Source organism: Battus philenor, unplaced genomic scaffold, assembly GCF_028537555.1.
Source record: "Battus philenor isolate CCGP_79_NKW_IND1 unplaced genomic scaffold, ilBatPhil1.0.hap1 SCAF_30, whole genome shotgun sequence".
Classification (NCBI taxonomy): Eukaryota; Metazoa; Arthropoda; class Insecta; order Lepidoptera; family Papilionidae; genus Battus; species Battus philenor.
In genome coordinates, this window is record NW_027181694.1 from 5060948 (window position 1) to 5080670 (window position 19723).

The window sequence follows — 19723 nt, forward strand, 5'->3', positions numbered from 1 at the left end:
AACCATAAAAATATAAGGTTAGAATTTACTTTAAAAAAAAAAACAATATTGATTTATTTGGTTTATGTACATAGACTAAGTGGTTTTAAATCGATTAAAAATATATTAGTCGTAATGCCGTATATCCAGCCATAAGGTTGAATATAGATACACTTTTACAAATTGAGATATATCTGAAAACAATCAAATCTCCGCTTCTATCTGCAGACGAAATATCATATACATCTTGTAATAAAAATGTTATCATATACATATTCATCTTGTAATAAAAATAAATGTCATTAATGTCACCAAAGAAGTTTGACAATTGCTTCTTCTCAGCGCATATTTGAATTTCGAACGCGATGTCAAACTTGTCATTGTGATGGACATTTTTGTTTTTTTTTCTAATAGTTAATGTCGCATTTATGCATTGCACTGTTGTTCAATTACCACAATAAATAATAAAAAATATAGATTTAAAAACTGTATTGTATTATATTATTTACATGCGATTTTGTTATTAATTTAAAAATAAAAACTTATTGAATGCATTCTCGTATCTACGTTTCGTTATAGTATTGTTTTATTTATCTAGTTGTAAGTTATAAAAAGCATCAGAGTAGAACAACCTAGTAAATTAATGCTATTCGTAATTTAAAATAAATAATTTTATTTTCATTTACATCCGATTTATACGGTATTATTTGTTATAGGTGTAAAAATATTAAAAGGAGTGATTGTACAGATTATTTATTGTAATTTAATGTATACCATTCCTAGCCCTAAAATATAGTTTCAGAAATAATAAATAACATAATTATAATATAGTAATAAAGAGCGAAAAAATATAAATAGAAGTAAAAGCTTTAAACGTTTGTTTTTCAAATAAATTATACACCTTAAAAACTTTTTCATCTATAACTAATTATCTTGTAAAGATAATATATAAGTACAATTTAAGACGTATATATTATAAAATGTACTATGTCAATTTGTCGTCAAATTATAACAAACTTTAAAATATGTAAAAAAGTAAATAACCTATACTTTAAAAACTTTTATTTATATTGTTAATAAAAACTCATACAGATAATCTTCTAGTTTCATTTATTTCAAACTTCTTTATTATAAATTCATTCAAAACGCTATACCTATTTTAAGTTAACATATTTAATTTATTTAAAGTCCATTTCGATAATCTGTGAGTCTAAGCTAGTGCTCTGGTGAGCAGCGTTTCCTCGCAGCCTGACTCGGAACTTCCTCTATCACCATCTGATGTTCCTCGCGTTGTTTTTCTTAGAGAGGAAGTCAGAGGTTATCACAGTCTTCCAGACAGCTTACTCGTCAAGGAGAATTCTAAGATGTCATTGCATAGATTGCGAGTTAATCTGCAATAAACCATCTGCTGTATTTATAACTATATATTGTTAATATTAATTTTATGAAATTAAATATAAACTTGTAAAGCATGTAGTTTAATTTTTAATTTAAAACCTAAGCGTAATTTTTTTAAAACTTTTTCAAGTATTTGTTTGGATTTTCCAATGTTCATTTAGGTTAAGTAATATACAATAACTTGTCCTGAAATTAAAATCAACATCTTCTCAGGATCTCCAATGTTGTACGTAAGCCTTCCTCAAAAAATTCTGATAAGACCGAGCTTGTATAAGGTTGTATTAGTATATGTCCTATGCTACGGTCCGACCCGTGGTCTCCATTACAAAACCTTAAGGCTGCTATCCATTCTGCGCTTTGTATCACCTGCTAACTATCATTTCAACTTACCAATCTACTGGGCTATGTTTGTTACATTCATACGTACGGATCTCTTCTTTCCAGGCTCCCTCTTCATAGCCCATATTGTGATAATTCTGCAATAAACCTTTTTTTAACAAACCAGCGATTTATTACATACTTATATCCTGTACATATGTACAAACCATCAAAAATATATTTATAATACAAATATCATAAATGAATCACATTTTAAATAAACCGTTTTAAAAAGAAATCGATTTAATTTGGATCATTTAAATGTGTATTTTGCCAATTTAAAAAAGAACACCTCGTCTGTCAAGTGATCTGACTAACCAGCATTACAAAGAAAAGTCATTATTAACGCGAATGCGTCTTATTCTAGAAATACATTTTAAAAATTTTCAAATTTCCTTTGTTCTCATATCAAAATAACATTTTTAATTATCAACAACATTAAATTATATTGTAGTTCCTATAAGTTGCTGTTGGGGCATTCGGACCGTTTGACCTTTGGCATAACACGATACACTTCCTTGCACGAACATTGCTTTAAAAAAATAATGCTCAATCACTCTGTAGAGGATTTTCAACCGTACTGCTTTTTATATAGGACTTATATTTGTGTGCACATGTTATTAATTACAGAATTAAATATTTCGCAATACGCGGCTAAAGTAATTTGAACTTTAATATTAAAGTTTTATTGATTATTTTACTTATTGCGCATTACATATTAAGAGTTTTACGCTTTAACAATATTAATATTTTAGTAATAAAAATATTAAAATAATTTAGAATTGTGTTTTGTTGTAAATAAGGTTCAAATTAGAGGCATCATAGATTTTCTTTTTTGTATCGTTTTCATGTCAAGCTAGCCGTGCGTGCTTGCCCTTTGTAATTTAAATTAAATTTGGAATTTTCGGTACAACGCCTGTGTTGAGCGGGAATTGAAAAAAAATAATTACAAATATAATTAATGACTTTTAACAAAATAATCAGATTTACATATTTTGGAACTTGAAAAAAGTCGAATTAAAATTTATAAAATTTTTTAGAGTCTTGTGTCGATATTTTTTATTCATCATCATAATTTCTGCCTTAGTCTTCGGATTATGTTCAGCTGTGGACATCCTCAGCAACATAGCCCTTCTCCATAGACTTCCAATAGGGCCGGTAAGAATTCCTGCAACCACCTTATTTCTGTATTCTTCATCTCTTCAACATATAAACGCCCACCACGGTACAGGCCTCTCCAAAAGGTCGCCTCGATGACCGATCTTGGGCTTACATACAGCTGGCCATCAACTTTTCTAATTATAACAAAAAAATTATTAATAATATCCCTTTTATTAAGCTTTTAATAGTAATATACCACAGTTCCTTAAGACGAATATCTACCGATCTGTTACCAGTGATGATGTGTGGTAAAGAAACGTGGTCATCACTATATGGGCAAGCTTATCGTTGCAAAACGAGCCAAAACTGATGAGATCCGTAGAAGAACGAAAGTAATAGATAGTCTAGCGCAGAGTTCCCCAAACTTTTTTGTGTCGTATACCCCTTGCCATGTTTTTCCGTGTTGGGTAGACCCCCTACTTACCTGATATTGATTTCCTATAAAATTCTAACTGTAGTGAAGTTTAGTGTTAAAAACTTAAAGTAAAAACACATGTTAATTTATACATTTATTAATCGAATTTAAATTAAAACTACTCAAAATAAAATTTTGTGTCTGTTATGTAAAATATATGTAACATTAAATAAGCATTTTTTTTACTTCATAAGTACTTTTATAAATAATGTCAATGTTTTGATATTATAAGATAGTATGATGTAAGTAAATAGGTACTATCAGTGTATGTGTTGAGATCCACTATCGTGGACATCCATTTTCATTTCATGGACCTCCAAATTTTTTTCGCTTACGTAGATCCCTTGCAGGTTATCATAGACCCCTAGGGGTCGATGTAGACCACTTTGGAAATCACTGGTCTAGCGGAATAGCAAGTTGTAGTAGCGGGTAGGACCTGGATAGAAACTGATGCAGTCCAATTATATCTTGTTATACAGTAAATTTACGAGGGAGGCCTTTATCCAACATCTGGCGTCATATAGCTGGAATATTACTTAACCATTATGAGCTAAAAATATATCTCAATAAATTAATAATCTGGCAATAAAATTAAGGCGTATTTAACATAACAAACATAGTTAATTTTATAATGCAATTTAAAAAAATAATAGCGAATAATTCTCAACAACGTAATGGCGCGCAAACTGACAGTGACGTGTCGAGGTCCGCCATCTTTGTTTATCGAACAAACATGGCTGGCGTTTATTGTGTTCAACGTACGAAGCGAAGTAATTTCTGGAATGTTATTCTTGAAATAGCATTGTAAACATAAAAGGTTGGCGTTCTTGCCCTTTGTTGTGCACGTAAGGTATTATGTTAATGGAAATGCAAGCGGCATGGCCCCATAGTTGATTTGAAGAAATAATTTCGAACACGTTTTATTTATACGTATAATATTATTTAAATTAAATAGGAGAGCGTATGGTTTCTGCGTAGACATTTATGCAGGTGTAAAATTTTTAAAGCTATTCACACAATCCAAAAATTAATGGTTTCTGTAATTTTAAATAAGATCACGATAACATAGTAAGAATGGCTTTTAAAAAAATCGGATTGATACATATTAAAACTTTTATTGTAACAATGGTCAACTTTTATAACAAGATCGCTGAAGCAATTTTAAATTAATCCGCGAAAAAAATCAAAGCTGTTGTCAAATGTTAAAAATAGTTGGAATATTATCATATTAAATATTAAAACATGTCAATAACGCCTGGGATTAGTACCAAGCTGATTTTCACGTGAGAAATAATATGTAACACGACTAAATTGTAAAGTTGGCGTTAATGGAATAACTATTGTGTTTCTTACCAGGTTCCTCTCGGCACAATAGACATTCTGAACCCGGCAGTAGTATATGAAGAATATTGGGAAAGTAGTACCATGTATTTTAATCCCGTGAACGACGCACCGAACCAACGTTTCGATTCTCAAAGTAAAATGCGACTGGCGAAAAACTTCCGGCATCACAAATTCTTAGGGAACAGATAATAAACAAAAATTAATTTTAATATTTTTACATTATTATTATTACATTATTTATTACTTCTGCAACCTTTGGTTTTTGTATATAGTGTACCGTATATTAAATGACAGCTAATGTGATACATACATACCGTTAAATCTTTTACGACAATAACCAATTTGTATACATATCTCCACATATGTACAAAATCATCACGATATCTCTAGAATCATAAGGACTAGATACTTGAAATTTCTTAGGAATATTTCTTTTGCCGAGTTAATATCAACTAAGAAAAGATTTTATAAAATTCTATTCATAAAGTGCGTATTTTAAAAGAATACCTCTTATAGGCATGTTGAATAATATCAATAATGTATTTTATGAAATTACACTCACAAAAGGCATTGCGGTACACGTAACGCGGTGTACAGATAATATATTACTACATTTCTTCTTTTTAATATCGATCGCCAGCCCTATATTAGATTACAAATCGTTTTTATTCCATCCAAAGATTGTATGTTAGAAATCGCGTAATGTTTCCCTTTTCTTCTTCGTCTTCTTTTTAACTGATAGACGCTCGCTGCAAGGCATAGGTCAAAGATTGCCATGACCTTTCGACCCCGATGGTATCAGTTGCACCAGCGAAGTGCCAAGTCTGTCAGTACGAGCAATTCTTCGAGCTACGTCACCGACAGTGATTCTTCCGAGGAACTGCTCATTTCTGGTTCAATATCTTTTTCGTATTAATGTATTATTAGTAAATATTTACATATATATACATTAAAATTGAATTAATTAAAATGGCATCGTATTGATAATGATTTATTTATTATTTCGAATAGGCAAACCAACACTAATATAATTTCATATAATATGTTAACAGTTAAAGACAGTTTTTAATATAATAATTATGTTAGGTTGTATGTAATGATTAATAACTGAATAAAACAATCACTTATATCTTGACATGAATAATATATTGTATGTTTTTTTTATTAATATAATGGAATAGGCGTTTGTATTCCATCTCACCTGATGATGTGTAGATGAAGACGAAGCTGGTACACGACCATCCAAAAGAAACATGTTCACTTTACTTAAAGGCTTCCAGAGTTCAACTCATCAGGAAAAATAGACCCAGGTAGGTCGTTCCAAATCTTGGCGACTCTCACCAAAAACGAGCTGTCAAACCGTTATGTTATGTATAATAGTAAAAATTTTAAACTTAAGTTACATTGATATTATAATAAAGTCAATAATTAACTTTGTTTTTATTTACATTGGCAGCACAATTGCGGATTATTTAAAAAAAATTATTCCACCAATGCTGCTTTGGAAGAACGTTCCAGAAATAAGGTAATGTTCGATCTTGATAGATCTAAATCAGTGATTCCCAAAGTGGTCTATATCGACCCCAGGGGTCTATGACAACCTACAATGGGTCTACGTAAGCGAAAAAAAATTTGGGGGTCCATGAAATGAAAATGGGGTCCACGATAGTGAATCTCAACACATACACTGATAGTACCTATTTACTTACATCATACTATCTTATAATATCAAAACATTTACATTATTTATAAAAGTACCTATGAAGTCAAAAAAATGTTTTTTTTAAGTTTATGTTATATTTTACATAACAGATACAAAATTTTATTTTGAGTAGTTTTAATTTAAATTCGATTAAAAAATGTATAAATTAGCACGTGTTTTTACTTCAAGTTTTTAACACTAAACTTCACTACAGTTATAAAATTACAGGAAATCAATATCAGGTAAGTAGGTGGTCTACCCAACACGAGAAAAACATGGCAAGGGGTCTACGACACAAAAAAGTTTAGAACTCTGGTCTAAATCATTAAACAGATTATATAAATAATTTCCCTGTTATGCCTCTCACTAATACATCCACAGCATAAACATTCACTATAAATATATATCTTATTATATTGTTGATTAGTTCCTAGTAGATATTCAAGTTAGTTGTGATTTTTAGATGTATTTGTTTTTAGTGTTACACGTTTCATTGATTTTAAAAATAGATACGAGTGCGGTCTAAAACATCCCATTTGTTTTTAATTTTATTGAGGCACAAGTTTAACAGACTATATAAAAAATTACATGCAATTTTTTCAAACTGAACACCAATCAGATATAAATCTTATAGAAGTAGCTTTGTATGTCTGCGTGCTCTACCCTGAGTGCATTACTACGCCACCAACTAAAATAAATTTGAAAGAAATACATTACGAAAATATTCAATTGATTTTGACTCATTTTGTTAATTATAAAAAAGATCAACTAACATAAAACCTTCGTGGACTGATGTATAATAACTTTTCTAAAGATCACCAAGTTATTAAATGCATAGTTTACGATAAGACACACAGACAAACAATAATATATATATATATATATATATATATATATATATAGATCACCAATGGTTAATTTGAATTATGAACATAACAAATTTGCTTCTGCTGAAGAAGAAAAATGTTTTTGTAATATTTTGTGGTGTTATCTAATATATAAAATTCTCGTGTCACGGTGTTCGAACTTGGACTCCTCCGAAACGGCTTGACCGATTTTTACCAAATTTTATATGCGTATTTAGTCGGTGAGAATCGGCTATTATCTATTTTTCATTCCCCTAAGTGATAAGGGTTCTTCACCCTTAACCCTTAAATGCATAATGATCAAAAACTGTAACATACCACTTTGAAGACAATAATGTACATTAAATGCACAGTGTCGCATATCAGCTTAAGGCTAATCAATAAATAAGTATAAAAAATATTACATATATGTGTTTTTTCTATTTTTCCCTGCATTAAAATGATATATAAGATATATATTTTTTAAAGTGTAAATAAAAGTCATGCATTTAAGGTTTAAAATTTTTTTTTTTGACGAAATTTTTTGTTTTTATTTTTTTATGTACAACATACAAAAACACATACAACCCTAAATTTTCACCCCTCTACGATCAACCCTTATCTTACATTTGTTAATTAAAAACTTTATTTTTTTTTTGCAAAACAACGTTTGCGGGATCAGCTCGTTCATTTATAAAATTATATTTAAAAGTAAAAATATGTATATTCCAAATTCAAATTTCCCTCCAAGTTATTTTCTTCCAGAAAAAAAAATATCAACATACGAATACATCCAACAATCTTTATCCGATTTTATAGTTTTCTTTATAATGAAGGGTCAATATATTCTTAATAAATACACATTCCAACATCTTAAAACGAATTCTATAGAAATCATTCACGAAAATTATTATTGAAATGTAAAGTCTTGCTGTTTTAAAATTAATGTCGTTCCAAATTTAAACCTTTTTCTTGCGTCATTTGATTCCAGTGATATGACGTCATACCAAACAGGTTAGACAATTTTTATTCAAGAAATTCGTAACAATAATATATTTTTCTTAAAAGTTCCACTATACAAATATGTACATCTAGATAATTTTATATTCTTGTTTTAAGCCTATAGCCTGGATAGGCCTCTCCCAAATGCCACTTGGACCAGTCTTATACTGCCCGTATAGAGCGACTTGGTAGTAGAAGGTCTAGTCACTGCCACTTTAAACGAGCAATTTTTCGAGCTACATCGGTGATCTTGGTTCTTCTGCGAATCTTCACATCTCTGCTCTAGTCCTCTGCATTGCTCTCTGTAAGTAAAGTAAGTCATCACCGGTAACCAAAGAACTTCAACTTCAGACATTGCAATTTTATATTACTTACTTACTCCGCTGGCTCAGTGACCCAAAGTGGGTCTTGGCCTCCGAAGCGAGAGACTTCCACTTACCTCTATCTTGCGCCATCGTCTGCCATTGGTTGACATTCAATTCGCGCAAATCTGCCTCAACGCGATCGATCCAACGATACCTGGGTCTACCCACTGGTCTTCGACCCCTCGGTTTTTCCAGGTACGCTACCTTCACGCTCCGATCCGATCCCATTCGCTCCAAGTGACCAAGCCAGCGGATTCGTTGACCTTTATATTCGCCTATGATATTTGGCTGTGCTACTAAAGTCTGAATTTCGGCATTCTTTCGGAGCCTCCAAGATTCGTCTTGATTTCTCGCTGGTCCCAAGATCTTCCGCATGATTTTGCGTTCCGTCACTAGCTTTTGTTCTTCTTTCAAAGTTAGCGTCCAAGCTTCACAGCCATACATTAATATTTATAATTTTATATTAGGTGTGGAAAAATGTTATTGTTTGAAATGTTTTATTTATACAAAGGAAAATACAACGCTTCCTACCTACGCTAATATGGTCACCCGACACTACGAAAATATATATATATATATATATATATGTAGATAATTTTATATATAGCATATGTTAATTGTGAAATAAAGGCGGCTTGCTTTTTACGTGCTGTGGAGGTCGCCGCAGCTCGGTCGACGCACGTCAGCGGGGAGGCCGTTCCCCAATTTAGTATTTATGTACAGGATGTTACTTTTATAGCCTATAATTGAATTAAATAATAATATATTTATTAGTACACATTTTTGAATTATTACCTTCATTTCGGACTAGATCGTCCACTGCTGAATAAAGATTTAATGGAATCAGGCGTTACCTTGCGGAAGTCCATCCTAAGTAAGAAAAGGACCAATATTTAGCCATTTCCGCACATGCAGTGGTAGTCTTATTTACTTATTTAGTTTATTGGAGATAGACAGTAACAAAAGGCAATAAGAAAGTACAAACTTAGAAGCTTAGAAATATAAAATTAGTTACTGTTGTTACCTTATAACTATCTCACTGAGAACATATAATGATTTAGTCAAACAACGAAAAAACAAATAAGAATAAAAACATTACTTAACAGGGATCAAAGACTATGGTTTTATATTTATATTATATTTATATTATGGTTTAAATTGCATTGTATAGTCCATTGCCCCGTGGAGGGGTGAAACACGTGTTGAGTAATTTGGCAGTGGCGGTTGTGTGATTCGCATTGTTTGCCGCATACGCATTTATCAGCGGGCTGGCGGGCGGTGCACTTTGTTGCACGACTACCACTGCATGTGCGAAAGTGGCTAAATATTGGTCCTTTTCTTGCTGAATAAAAAGTTCGGAAGATCAGTTTGGAATTCGGCATGCAGGGTCCTTCATCAACCGCAACTAGTGACTTCCTTCTGGTCCATCTCCATTTTAGAATCTTAAGGAAGTTATCTGAAAGAAAGCGCTGTTGGCTGCTGGACATTTATAACTATTTTTTTTCCTATTTCGTCTGGTATCTCCTCACGTCCTGTTCCACCATTATCATCATTTCAATCGTAAAACGCCTACTTTTTTTTTACTTTAATGCCCTTAATTTTAGGACCTCGCGTTCTTCCCTTACCATTTATACTAGGGTAAACTGTTTTTATCGTTTCATTCTTTGATTTCACTTTCTACTTTCATTCTTCATAATATCTTTATTTCTTCACTTTTAAATTATCTCTCTTGCATCACCTTCCTTCCTTCATCTTCGTTTCTAGACCAGTCAGCTACATTATCATAATTTTTCGATTTAATTTACATTTTACTATCGGTTGTAATTTTTATTTCTGGTTTTGATTTTATACAATTTAAACTATTTTAATATTTTTTTTATTTACTTAACCTATGCGATCTTGCTTGACCCTTAACTTACAACAGTGTTATTCTTTTCTATTGTATATTTACTACTTTTTTTGGGAGAATTTTAAGAATATAGGGCGACATTTACCGCGACCCATGAGTACGACTGACAAAACGTCACATAGGCAGTGTGGGGCAGAGATAGTGCTCTACGAAGCCGAAATTTGCCGATTGTCTCTTTCCAAAGGTCGATATGCAACATTCATTGCCGGGTACTGTAATTGCATTATACTTTTTTTGGCGTTTTTCGACATATACCTCTACCAAAGCAGCAAAAACCGTATTATCTTGGTAATAAGGTTTAAGTAGGTTTTAATCACACTTTTTTCCTTACTTAATTTATCATTACTTAAATTTTTATTTTATATAAATCTTAATGTTATTTTATTAATTATTAATGCCACTTTATGAAAGCCTGAAGCACGATACTTCAATCCAAAGGCTGATAATTCTATAGTCGTTTTTAAAATTGGTTTAAAAATTGAATATATCTTAAATTATCGAAGCAACCTGTATATGAAGAAAGCGCGCAACCTTGCTCGCCGGTGGAGCCTTGGGTCGACTCAGTCCCGCGGTAAACTCGACACCGTCACCACGCAGACCAGCTCACCGGACCGCAACTGTAACTACCCTCAGAATCCCTCCCACCACCGGCAGTGATTAACGGAAAAAATAATTTAAAAAAAGAACATCTAAAATACTGGTTCAATTGCAATAAAAACTAAACAATTTAAAAATAAAACTGATTAAACGCGTCCGACACTGCTTACGCACTTAACTTTTTTTTTAAGTTTATATATGCACAAACATATAATCTGTTAGGTCACAAAACGTTTTAATATATAATGCACAATGTTTATTTTGATTATTTATCATTATATATGTATTAAAAATTATTTTAATGGTGGAAAGTTATTCCATTGTTAATGCGGATGAATTTTATAAATGGAATATTTTTTCACCGATTTAAATATGGCGGCCGATATTCATTTCTCATAGTTAATGTTGATATCAAAGGCAGAAGCGAGTTGTTATATCAAAATATAACAACAATTATGTTACTTCTGTTTGTTTTAATATATCTCAATAGTATTTTATAGTTTTAAATTGGTGTTACGCATTTATTTTTTATCATTCGTCAAAAGTTTTGTCTACCATTATTTGAAAAGGTTTTAATTTTTTTTTTCTTATTTTTCGCGAAACTGTAATATTGTATTTGTCATATATGATAGATATATTAGGTTTACTTTAGAATATATCGCAAGTCACCTTGTGACATATCTATAAACTATTAAAACTCTCATAATAATTTATACCATTGGTTGCGGTATATCGCCATTATTCAAACCGTAAATGAAAACACGCAATCACAAATGCTTATTAGATTATTCAACGATTATATATAATATTTCTCAAAGCTACAACAGAAGGTAAGTAATTAATTTATAATTTATCAACTTTTTAAAATCATTTTGACATTTGGCGTCTGTGTAAGAATGATATTTGACATTTCTCTGAAATACGCACTATTTTGAGATTTAAAAAATGAATTACAGACTATATAAATATTTCAATCGATGTCTGTATATAGATACATTGGAAGCAGGCGTAAAAACTTTAAAGAGGTTAATATACAATATGTTTGCTGTCGATTTATATTTAATACATTCTATCCATAAATCAATGCATTCACAGATAATATTAAACGTAATAATATTATAGCAATTAAAAAAGTTTTTCAAATATAGATTACTGCTTATTAAAATTAATTATTATTTATTATCTGTCTGTGTGTCTTTGTACTGCTAGAAGTTATTGTTACGTATTAGGGGGACTGGAAAGAAATGTCGTTTCTGTCGATATATTTTACAGAAAAACCGATTGATTACCGCCCCGGCAATGATAATTTGTATACTAGATAGCAAAAGGTTGTTGATAACAAAGGTGAACATATTGATTAGAAATAAAAACTTGTTGAAAACGTAATCGTGTGAATTTAACTCAAGAAAGCGACATTACTTTCTGGTTACCCTAATAGTTTTCTTTTGATATCATTCATATGTTAATTTATGTCTTCGAGTATAATTTTATTTTTTAATGTTGTTGTCTATGGTATATTATATCGAGTTAACAAATATTTGTAGTATAAACATAGTGAAAGTCTTTGGTAGTCGTTGGATTGAAACAACACAAGACAATCATCACATAGATCTTTGGGAGAGAGACCATGTCTTGTCATTAAACGCCCATCGTCTGAAATGATATTGTTTATTTTAATATTAGCAATAATAATATCTATTTATTATAAATGTATACTTCAATTTGCCGATGGACGTTGCCATGAACTCTTTTAAACGAAACGATCTCGGGAAGGTATCTTTCCGTCCTTTATAAATATCAGGGGAACCGGAAAGTAATGTCGTTTCTGTGGGTATATTTTATAGAAAACCGATTGATTTGTTATCGCTACGGCATTGAAAATTTATATACTAGATGGCAAAAGGTTGTTGATTAGAAATAAAAACTTATTAATAATGTAGTCGCTAGAATTTAACTTAAGAAAGCGACATTACTTTCTAGTTCCTCTAATATTTTTAAATCATATTTACGTCTGCTACTTGACATGGCCTTTCCCTTAGATATCTAATTGTACGAATTAGAAGCGGTTTGAATTCAAAGTCTTCCGATGATCTTAACAAGGTCTTGTCCACCTTGTGGACTATGTGGCCTGCCTGCACCACTTCTGATTTCATCCTTTAAAGATATCCTAAGCATAGCTCTTTCTTTGTCTCATTCATTCTTACTAATTCTTCTTTATTAAATTTCTTATTACATTAAGTTTAAGAAACACGTTTCCTTCTGTATCTCTTATATCTGTATTCTGATTTCATCCCTTATAGATATCCTGAGCATAGCTCTTTCTTGGTCTCATTCATTTTAATTCTTCTTTATTAAATTTCTTATTACATAAATAAAGTTTAAGAAACACGTCTACTTCTGTATTATCTTATATATCTGTATTCTGATTTCATCCCTTATAGATATCCTGAGCATAGCTCTTTCTTTGTCTCATTCATTCTAATTCTTCGTTATTAAATTTCTTATTACATAAAGTTTAAGAAACACGTCTACTTCTGTATTCTCTTATATATGTAATACTATTTCTGTCATGCTAGTTTCACCGTTCAATTACAAATTTTGCCAAACTTTTAGTTCTATGTAGTATGAAACCACGTGATCTGAATTAGTCGGTATGTCGTTCTTGTCGATTCAGCCAATACACGTTTACTACAAGGTATTGGTTTTTCCCAAAGATATACATGGGTATATACCATAATCTCCACTGCAGGTGAAATACCGAAAACAGTATGGTATTATGGTACGCAGAAGACGCTGCTGCCTATCCTCTGAAAACTCGTTTATGAGCAGATGCAATCCTAATAACTCCTTAATCATATTAACCCTTAATAGCCTAGAGTTTCAATTTTGATACCAATCTTTTAAACCGAATATTCACATTACTGTTAGTTTTTTTTAAAGGTTGGCTGTACGTATTTTACAGTTGTATAATATTCTTTCCAACGACATTAAAAAAAAAACTATTTTTCCCTTCATCTAGACCCTCAAGCAAACACAGAAATATTAAAAAAATCACTTTCGTAAATCAGGCTATTTAGGGTTAATGCAAAAAGTATAAATTATATTTGATTGTAAATCTAACGAAATCTAACCCGCGACTTAAAATCGCAAGTCTGCATATAGTAAAAGATAAACACTATGTTCGTTACTATGTTCCCTATTTTTATTAATTTTTGTGATAATGTTTATCAAATTAATAAATAAAAAGATCATAGTTTATAAATTTTTTCAGACATCACTTTTTCCATTTTTATATATATATATATATTACCTTTACATATTTTCATTTATAACACTATATTATATTTATAATAATGCATTTGTGATTGCGTTAATTGAAAGAGCAAAATAATATATATCTACTAATGCGATAGAATAAATAACTTAAAAACTTAAACTTAGGTTATGTCTACTTACCTCCAAGTCTTCAAGTTAAGTTACTATCATATTATCTAGACTAGTGTTCCGTGGGTCAGATACAAGTGTGTTATTGTAAAAATTAATAAATTGAAATTTTACAATATTTCATTATACATATTTTGTATCTAAGATACAGTGGCATATCATGTTCACTCGTCTCTCTAGGAAAGATTTTAGTGTGGCGTAGATGAGAAAAGGTTGCAGCAATGCTCTAATAGCGCCTTCAAATCTCTGCTATCATAAAAACGATGAAGCTGTAAATAGTTTCGACAAACAGTCATCATCGTTATTTCTGTTAGAACGCCCACTATTGGACAAAGACCTCCACCATAGATTAGGAATGAAGTTTCTTTCAGACGATATTAACACGTTCACTGCGGCTTGAGGTCGATTCAGCCTCATGGTAGACTTTGCACTGGTGCGGCGCGTAAAACTCGTGTTTTCTCTCTAGTGCGGCGGCTGTTTACACTCAACCGTATGAGGTACGACAAAGACAAATATAGCTTTCCTTATGTCTGCGAAGCATTGACTCAATATTGTAAAAAAAATGATTGAAACATGAGGCAGAAAAGGCCTCAACCGCACTACTAGGAAGTTCAGCTTGAGGCTGATTCGACCTCAGCCGCACCAGCTGAAAGTTCTTCAAAATTGGGCCCGCAGTGAACGTGTTAAAAACATTCGTTTATCCACCTTGTATGTGGATGTTCAACGCTGCACTTGCCGGTCTCTGGTCTCCTAACCAGATCTTTAAGGTTCTAACAATTGCCACTGCCACTGCCACTTCGACTTATCAGTCTGGTTAACTATGCGAATAGCTTTCTTTCGTCTGTGAATTTCGTAATCGCTGAAGTGATTTCGTCGTAAAATCCCAGGCACCGTCCTTTTCGTCGTCTTTGAGCTATACTAACTTTGAGTATGCTTGTAAAACAAATTACGCCTTCAAAGGAACATATAATATAAACATATATATGTATATACGTACACATTTAACATTATTTTTTTTATTTCATTTATAAAAGCTAGATGTTGCAAGGTAATTTTAAAATATTATAATTTATATTTATAACTTATTATGTCTTAAATGGCACGTAAATAAATCAACTTCTATTACCCCGTTCAAGTTTAAAATTTCTCTAATTTCAGACAACATTCTTGCAAGGGTCGAACAAGTTGGAATTCTAATATGATTTATCTAAAATTCGACTTAAACTCTTTTAATTCAAGTACAGTGCGATAGGTTATGCCTCTGTTTAAATGTCAAGTGTTTTCACTTAAGTTGTTGACATAAAAATATTGTCTAATTACTCATTTACATACTAAATCAGGTGTGGACAACCTTTTGATAATCTAACCATTTTTTTAAATTTTAAAATTAATCGCGAACAGTAAATAAATTGTAAATAAAAAAATTGAATCAAGTGAAAAACTTTCTGAAAGTGAACACTAAGCATTAACATAATTGTTAAGTTTATTGCCAGTTAGTGATAATGTCATTAACAAAGATATATTACGTAAAGTACTAACTTAATTTATGGTAACTTAATATTGAAAATATCTATTTATTTAACCATGTTATAAAGTTTATACATGCGCCACACCGACAAGTAGTAACGCTATTTGGTTCGCAGTCCAGACAAGTCGAAAGTCACGCTGTTGTTCAGACAGCCAATGCAAATTTAAGTTATTATAGGGTGGGCCAAAAATTTTTGCAAATAGCAACACTTGATTTCTCCAAAACCGTGAGAGTAAGGGGCCAACGGCGAGACGGAGCACATCTCGACGATGTAATTTTTAAAAAATAAATGACAATTACGGTAAGAAAATCATAAACAAAATAGCATTTATGCTTTTATTTCTACACATGTTTCAAAAGTGCAAAAATTTATGGCCCACCCTATATATTTAAGTATATATCTCGATCTAAAAAGTTTATATTTAACTGTTCTCTTTTCTAGTCCAAAAATTGTAGACATAATATATTTAATTTGTATAAAGTAATTACAATTACCTTGCAAAATCTTCGCTTACGTTATAAACAGCAGGCACTTCACAAATGCTTTTGTAAGTACGTGTTTGAATTTAATATACGCTTTTAGATTTAATTGAAACAATTTTAGATAATCGTCGTTGCAAATTCAAAGATAACATTCGTACAGATTGAAATATGTTCGCGGGTCGGTGCGCGATGTGGTGGAACAAGACAATTGTGTTGTCGCTGTTGTGGTTTGCGATGAACTCTCACGCGTTGAGCACATTCGGCGTATCGAACACAAAACCTCCGGTACCTGCGACTCCTCGACCACCGCCTGGTAAAGATTTATTTTTATTATTCAATGGGACTTTAGCACGGCCTTCATATATACAGGGCCGGATCCAACTTGTGAGCGGGCAACACTAAAAACACTTCTAAATTACACAATAAATACCATATGTTTTTTATTAGTACATAAAAATATATACCTATAAATATATAAATATATATGTACCTGGAAAAACCGAGAGGTCGAAGACCAGTGGGTAGACCCAGGTATCGCTGGATCGATCGCTTTGAGGCAGACTTGCGCGAATTGAATGTCAACCAATGGCAGACGATGGCGCAAGATAGAGGAAAGTGGAAGTCTCTCGCTTCGGAGGCCAAGACCCACTTTGGGTCACTGAGCCAGCGGAGTAGTAGTAGCAGTACATATAAATATATATATGTGCGTGTGTGCAAACACTGACAACCTTAGTATGGAAATAGAACATGTAGCGGATAATCGTGTACATATAATATAAATATGTATATATGTACATATATAAATATCCTTAAGTGATAGGACCGCTAATTAGACTTTTTTTAATTTATGCATCAATATATTTCTTTTTTAACGTAAACAATTAAGATTATTAAATAAATAAAACATAAATATGCATAATTATTAATGCGACACGTGGAAATAGCATGAGCTTATTTAAAAAAGTAAATTATGCTATATCTCTTGCATAAATATAACAATTTCATTTATTTATTTGTCAAAAATTTATTTATTTGTCAAAAATCTTTTTTTATATAGTCGTTTAGATTTGCCCGCTTGCTTTATCCGGCTCTATATATATAACACATAATTAACAACACTTTAAATGTTACGCACAATGTATTGGTCACATTATTTACTTAGATTATCTGTCCCATTTGATAGAAAGAAATCTTTACCAGATATATTTAAAAGTAAATTAAAACATAAATCATATAAACATAACAAAAATAAAATTAAAAATATTTCAGAATCACACACATCAATATTCGAAATTGATCATATATTTTTTAAAAACCTCAAATGTGGCAAAGACATATTATTCTGCCACTTACGTTAATAGCAGCGAGTGATGCATCCTTTAGACCAATTCTTGGTATAATAAGACCAGGGTCTACCGTCCAACCATCTGCTGTAATACCTTCGGGTAAGGTTTTTTTTTGTAAATGGGGCAGTTTTTAAATTTTCTAAATTTTTACTTTCTCTATGATTTACTAATTGGCTTGTAAATATTGCATCATTATCTTTCTTCTAAATTTTATATGATTAAATACTTTTTCATAAAGTGCCGATTCGTGCATGTCATTTTTAAAAGATGTAAATATTTTTGATCTTTGTCTATACTTGAATTATACTGGCATTCCTTATTGTTTGGGTAGTGACTTCAGTTTTATAATTATAAAACTGAATTGAGAAATCGAATCAAAATTATCACCTCACTCTTCATTATAACTTTTATAATTCGATAAATATAAATAAACAAAACGTAAAAATTAATTGATGAAATAATACTAAATCACCACAAATTTTAACTTTTATACTCTTAATTTAAAACTTAAATATTAAAACACTACTAATTAATAAAAACCAAAAATAAAAAAGTAAAATGCAAGACAAATGAAAAGCAATAATGCTCCCTACAATTACAAATTGACAATTCACGACATATCAATCAACTCGACACATCCAGGTTTTTATTAAAAATAAACACAGAATCAAGTTTCAAACGTTAAAACACGCAATTTGTATCGATATAAATAAAAACGAATAAAATATTTATACACATAACCTATACAACAGTTGTCAATTTAAAAAGGCGCCAAAATCTGACAGCTGTCAAAACAAGAACAAAATGAACACAAAATAAAATGTTAATAATATTTATTAATCTACACAACTGTATTTTATTCGCCAAACAGAGTTAATAGCAGAAAATACTTCGTTATCATTATATCAGCCGATTGATGCTCACTGCAAAGCATAGGTCTTGGTCGACGAGAAATTTTCCGAGCTAATTTCTATTTCACATTTTTCAACTCTCTTAAAAATGGTCATAAATATATATTACATAAAAACATATGATTAATTTTTCTTTCTTTTCTTGACGCTGTCTAATCTCTCTCAAGTCAGTCCCCGCAGACCAGTTTATATTTATCTGATTCTGGTTGACCACCATAGACCACCACTTCTACCATATTCCCAAAAAGACTTTACTTCATAGGATTATTTTTACACTAAATTCTTCACGACGCCATGATCCTAAAAAGCAAATCTCGTTACGTTGTTCTGAATATGCAATGTAAACATTTTTACAAGCAAAAAAAGCTCAGTTTCTTAACATATTACCTGTCTATATTGACAGATGAAGTCAATCCAACATTTTAGTTTTTACAGATCTCCGCTTACGAATTTTGAACCTGCATTTTTTGTCACGCCGACCTAAACTTCATTTCCCGTGGACCCCTGTAGGTCCACCTGGACTATTTTAAGATACATTGACCTATTCCTTTCAATTGCTAACAATAGTACATTTTAAAGAACTGTTAAATTAACTTTGTCTGGCAAATAAAGTATACAACGTACAAAAAATAAAAATATATAGACTTTTAAATTCAGAATAAGTCTTCAGAAAGTTTTGTAAATAAAATTGATAAAATGATTGGAAAGTTATTAACAATATTGTTGATCGGATGGTTCCACATACAATCTACCGAAAGCTTTGGTATCTCGTCCTTTGGGAAAGCAAATACAGAGACGCCAAAACCTGTGACGCCAACACCGTCGCCTGGTAAGACATATGTTTATAACACAAAGCTTTCGAAACACAACAAACTAACATGCAGACATCACGCACGCAAACCGCAATATCATTAAA